The sequence below is a fragment of the Siphateles boraxobius genome, unplaced genomic scaffold, assembly GCF_051911475.1.
Source record: "Siphateles boraxobius isolate OS27281-9 unplaced genomic scaffold, OSU_SipBor_1 66, whole genome shotgun sequence".
Lineage (NCBI taxonomy): Eukaryota > Metazoa > Chordata > Actinopteri > Cypriniformes > Leuciscidae > Siphateles > Siphateles boraxobius.
In genome coordinates this window covers 21,235,253-21,241,713 of record NW_027509193.1, presented here as the reverse complement: position 1 = coordinate 21,241,713, position 6,461 = coordinate 21,235,253, and the positions used below count along the sequence as shown (strand labels likewise).

The following is a 6,461-nucleotide window of genomic DNA, read 5'->3' as shown; positions in this document are numbered from 1 at the left end:
AGGTTGGAATTACGGATCAGAGACAGATCTGGGCCAGCACTGGCCCAGTACAGTTATTAATGCCATGACATGTGATGAGTGTTTTTTATAAAACGTTCTTGTAATGTAACGTGTTAACAAAGCAAGAACATTTTATATGTAACATTTTCCGGATGTTGTTGAGGTAAAAGTTTGTAGAATCATCTTTTATAAAACATTGACACAATGTCACATAATAACAGAGGAGGAACATTATCAAATTAACGTTCGTAAAATGTTTTGAGGATATCATTGAGGCCTGAGATGACGGAGTGTTTTTTATAAAACGTTCTTGTAATTTGAAGTGTTAACAAAGCAAGAACATTACAACTGTAACATTTTGAGGATGTTTTGGGAATGTTGTTGAGATAACAGATAAGACAATGTTCTCAATAAAACATTGGTACAATATTCCATAATGACAGAGGAACATTATCAAATCAACGTTCGTAAAATGTTTTGACGATATTATTTAGTCCTGAGATGATAAAATGTTTTTAATAAAACATTCCTTTCAATTTACTTTTTAACATTTTGCATGAAACATTTTGAGGATTTTTTTTAGGGATGTTGTTATCTTTTATAAATCATTAGCACAATAACAAAGGAGGAACATTATCAAAGCAACATTCATCAAATGTTTTGAGGACATTATTGGCCTGAGATGACAAAATCTCATAATATGATGAGTAACAAAAGCTACATTTTAAGGATATTTTAGGGAAGCTGTTTAGGTAACAGATTGTAGAATTATTTTAACCTATAAAATATTGGCATAATGTTCCATATTAAAAGAGGAGATTATCAAAACAGCATTTGTAAAGTGTTTTGAGGATATTACTCTGAACTGTTTGAACTGTTGCGCGAAATGTGTTTAGAAGAGACGAGAAGCTGATTGGGGGTCACTGTGGATCGACGTTTAAAACTACCAATCACAGCGTGATTTTCTCATGACGTAAGAACATTTGAAATCGACAAACAGCGCAAAGAAAGTAACGTTTTTGTTGAAGAAATCGGCGCAAAATGCCCGTTGTCTAAATTGACAAATTGCCAAACAACAGAACTCCTGGTCAACGGAAGAGCTCTTTCACAACTGTAAGTTTTTTTTTTTTGTGTATTTTTCAGTTTACATATAGCTTTCTCTTATCCTTGATATGTCTTTCAGTGTTAGATTTTACTTTCTTAGAATTGTATGACAGTCGCATTAAATCTGAGTATATGTTACTTTTGAATAACAGCTAGATATGTTTTAATCCAGACTCCAAACTGCCTGTTTGAAGATGAATATAAAACCGATGACGCAATAAAGTCTCCATTTACAACAAAGGTAGCCTACTATAATATTGTGTTCTGTGTATATGAATACTCTATTTTTGCAACTTAAAAGTGTTAATCTTATTGTCTTTTGAAAGTAAAAGTTAATAATATTTCAGTAATTCATAAAGAGGTAATGGGAAAATTGGAAAAAGCATTCAGTCTAAAACGTTTTCAGTCTTTTGTGTTTCTAGCAAATATTGTATGTGCTTGTAATATCGTTGTATGTTGACAGACCATGTTTTAAAATATTTCAGGTAATTACTCTGGGGCTGATGGTCAATGTAAAGGACACAATCTGTCAAACATAAACCTGCAGAGGTGAATGGATATGGGAGCTAAAGAGACTTGTAACTGGTAGGTGGTTTTGTAACTTGTTGTATATCTTCACAGAATTACCTTTATATTATAATACAGATTATAGTAATCTTGTTCAAATGTTAGGAAATAATTATGTTGGTTTAAGAAAGCCAACATATTGTTAACCTATTTGAACTAAATATTATTATTATTATTATTTTTCTGAGACAAAAATTTTCAACTCTTAACTCCTAGAGCTTTAGTGCTAAAAGCACCTAACACAGACCATAAATGATCTCATCCAAAAATGAGAATTAGCCCATGATTTACTCACCCTCAAGTCATCCTTGGTGCATATGACATTCTTCTTTCAGACGAATACAATCAGAGTTATATTAAAAAATGTCCTGGCTCTTCCGAGCTTTATAATGGCAGTGAATGGCCGTTTCTGTTTTAAGTCTATAAAAGTGCATCCATCCATGATAAAAGTAATCCACACGGCTCTGGCGGGGTTATAAAGGCCTTTTGAAGCGAAGTAGTGCTGGGCGGTATACCGGTTCATACCGAAAACCGGTGTATATTTTTGTTATGATATTAATTTTTAATATACCGCCATACCGATGTATTTAATTACACAACGTTCGGAACGACATTACGCCACGCGACACTGTTTCAGACGGACCCTTTACAATGTTGCACTTCTAAGCAGCGACATCGAGGCGAGAGTAAACAGCAGTGCTCTGGTGTTACATTACAGGGAAGATGGATGCTGCAGAACTATGGCGTTATTTTCCTGTCAAATGTCGAGAGCGCATTATTGTAGCGCGAAAGTACATTAATATAATGCGCGAGCGCGAATCTCTCTGCTCACGCGCGGAATATAATGTGCCGCGCTCTCAGATACACGCTGCTCACGTAAAGGCCTGTTCACACCGGGACGAATTTCGCGTGCGATATTCGGCAGCGTTTAACGCCTCGTGACTAAACAATGGGCGCCAATGTGAGTGTGCACACCGACGCGTAAAACGCCACGCGTAAAAGCGTCATTTTTTTTAAAACGCCTCGGGTTCGTTTTTTTGGTTTGACGCGCCGCGTCAAAAACTATCCGACCAATGAGATTGGCGCTTTTGCTCACGTGTCTGGAGCTTCTGAAGTTACAGTAAAACACAACTTGGGGGCGCTCAAACACAAAACGGTCTTGCCGAGCACACATACGTAATGGCGAAGAAGATATACAGCGTCTACTACACCAAAGCAGAGAATGTCTAATGACCAAAGCCCGTCTACGGACATTCTCTTATTAGACATTATTATTATTAGACTTATTAGACACACTCTGCCGGGAAGAAATAAGACGAGGAAGATGCAAGGCCAGATGAATGTAGAGCTGCTGGTCTTGTTGGTGTCTTTATAAAGAGACACCAACGAGAATAAAGAACTATATGACAAACGCGACAAACTTGCTCTCTTCTTCTGAGTGACAAGCGTGTGTCAGAAGCACTTTTTGGACCGGGGTATTTCTGTTTTACATTAAGCGCCATCTAATGTCAGGGAATAAATTTGCATGTTCACTCGGCTCATCGTCAGCGAAAATCGCTTGGGTGTGAACACAAAAAACGCGTTGAAAAACGCTGACGAATAACGCGAGCCGATATTCGTCCCGGTGTGTACGAGGCTTTAGAATAGGTCTATTTTCTCTGGACTCGCTCAGAGAATCCTGCACTTAAAACGTGTTCAGTGCAATTGCGAATCTCTCCTCTTCCCCAGCTGACAATTTTAGGTTATAAGAACGTTTTCATAACGTTCCCATTAAGTTATAAAAACGTTATTTCTGAATGTTATAGGAACATTCAAAACGTCCAGTTTTTTAGACGTTGTATTAACGTTATTTCTTGGTTATTATAAGAACTTTATTCAAAACATTATAAGAACGTTCAATTCTCCCGTTATATAAACGTTGTATTAACGTTATTTCCTGGTTACAAGAACGTTGTTAGAACGTTAAGAAATAACAATTTTAGGTTATACTGGGCGCTATTCTATTCTACAATATTCACTAATGACAGTAAAATAGACCATCCTAAGTCAATTTACTGCAGTAATTCCTCTCTCAACCAGTAGAAAATGCTTTGAACACCTGATTATGCATGAGAAAAAAAAACCGTCATAAACCGGAAAACCGGCATCATTTTGAAAAAAAAACGTGATATAAATTTTTGGTCAAACCGCCCAGCACTAAAGCGAAGCGATGCGTTTGTGTAAGAAAAATATCCATATTTAAAACTTTATTGACTAAAATAACTAGCTTTAAAATAACTAGCTTAGCATATATTTCTTTCTGCTTTTGAAGTAACTAAAACGTACAGCTTCACTAATAGCAAAGAGATGCTGCACTTACAGGTATGATTAATTCACTCTAGAAATAGTTCTATCGCCAATACATTCAAATGCAGTGCTACTTTATCTGTATCTGATTTAAAACAAGCAGAAATCTGTAAGAAATGTAATGATCCATAGACAATATAAGCGCTGTTAAGTCAGAGCAATAGCCTCATGGGCAGCGCTGTGCCATGCTGGAGCTGTGCTCACGGCGACCTGAGTTCCAGTCCTGGTTCGAGGTTCAGGCTTCTCAAGCCAACATCAACGTTTGTTCACATAATTTAGCCTCTAGTTGTGTTATTAATATGGATTAAGTATATGTTTTAAATTACAGAAACAAAAAAGATACTCATAAGGTATCATATTTATACTTTCAATAAATTAGTCTTTACATACTTTCTGATTATTAATTAGGCTGGCTAATTTTGAAAGTTTTCAATGTCAATATTGCTTGTGATCTTAATATGTATTTGTATTCTTTCTGTTTACACTGTTGCATGATCTTCTTTTATAGGCTATGAGGAAAAACCCTACCATGCACACAGATAATGGAGTTCACTGCTGCTAACTGGGAGAGCAGCTGGACAACTAGAAGAGAGAACAGTAGAACACATATTAATACAGATGACTGTATTATTCTTCTGCAAGAACCAAGACTAGCAAAGACTGATGATGACGCATGATTGCACATTGGACTTTACTGATTTCTTCATTTAATGTTGGGCATTTACTGTACGCAGAACTTCTAATAATTTATGTGGATGCCATTTATAAACCTGTTAGATTCTGATGTTTTAGTTTTGAGATTAATAAAATTGTATGTTTTAACAATGTTATAGCTATTAGCTAAGCATTTTTTTTGTTTAAGAGAACATTTTGGGAACAAAAATAAAACTTCCCGCTAAAAACTTTATAAGAATGTTAGGGGATGTAATGTTCTAAAAATGTTATGATTAAACCTTTATAGAAGGTCATCACAAAACATTTTTAGAGTGTTCTTAGAGAATGTTATGCCATCTTTTAAGAGAACATTCTGGGAACAAAAATAAAACTACCCGCTGAAAATGTTATAAGAACATTAGGGAATAATGTTCCAACAATGTTAGCATTAAACATATTTAGAATGTTTTTAAAGAATGTTATTAGAACTTTTAAGAGAACATTCTGGGAACAAAAAGAGAACTACCCGCTGAAAATGTTATAAGAACATTAGCGAATAATGTTCTAACAATGTTAGCATTAAACATATTTAGAATGTTTTTAAAGAATGTTATTAAAACGTTTAAGAGAACATTCTGGGAACAAAAAGAAAACTACCCGCTGAAAATGTTATAAGAACATTAGCGAATAATGTTCTAACAATGTTAGCATTAAACATATTTAGAATGTTTTTAGAGAATGTTATCCTAGCTTTTAGGAGAACATTCTGGGAATCAAAATAAAACTACCCGCTGAAAACATTATTAGAACACTGCATGGTAATGTTCTCAGAACATTTTTAGAACAAAAAATTTCTAGCTGGGAGAGCGAACATGAGAGCACCCGGCTGCAGACGTCAATATGCAGCGTAATGAAATAATCTCCCGATCAAACTCCACTTCCCGAAAGTTATAAACTGCCTCCGGAACCCAGTTAAGGTACAAAAATCTATTCAACAAAAATAGTAATGCAGTTAAGTGTTTTTTCGCTCAGCCGAGCCCTCTCTGTTGCTGTGTGGAGCAGCCTGTGTCAGTCACCTCTTCCTGAACGTCACTCACTCACTCGCGCACTGCGGTCTCGTGAGGAAACGCAGCTTTTTGATATAAAGTTTTTCTTGTTCCCGAATACAAATATTTTCTAAAGTATTTGTTCGAAATAAGTATTCGTAAAAAACACTACCGAATACCGTATTCGGGTTCGGCTCCACCCCTACAAGCATGATGTTAGAATAGAAAACGGGGGAAAACATAAAATAGTCTAGTATTTAAATGTGACTAAACAAAGTGTGTTGTCCATGATGAGGAGAATAGATGTGTGTAGATTGCACTGCCCTTCCACCCTCAGGGGCCCAGCAACGACCCAGCAACGGCCCCCGGAAGAGCAAACAAATACACATTTCAAATGGGTGTAACTTAAAGTCTGGTTAGTGTATCAAAGAGAAAATCAGCAGGACAAATGCTTATGCTATGTTTACTAAATAATGTTGGGCACAGTTTTCAGACATATATGAAAAGCTGGCATAAAGGTTTTTTAAAAGTGCTCACAGTAAAATATAAAATTTCAGCCTGTCCCTCATATATTTCATAAAGGTTTGTACAATGAACATATTTAGATATCCAGTTGTCCATTAAACATATTATTTATTTAACATTATTGTTTCATTGCTAAACGTTTTAAACTACATTACCAACATATCTCTGTCATTCTATCAATGGAACAGGAAACGTGGTGCTGTAGTTCATTGAAATGTG

General features: G+C 35.7%; 1 long non-coding RNA gene across 1 annotated transcript; it reads left to right on the top strand.

Moving 5' to 3' along the window:
- Positions 1-943: 943 nt before the first annotated feature.
- Positions 944-4,681, top strand: LOC143722461 (uncharacterized). Its single transcript, XR_013196892.1, has 4 exons — positions 944-1,113; positions 1,277-1,345; positions 1,590-1,689; positions 4,526-4,681. It is a non-coding gene; the product is annotated as an uncharacterized LOC143722461 (long non-coding RNA).
- The last annotated feature ends 1,780 nt before the right edge of the window (positions 4,682-6,461 follow it).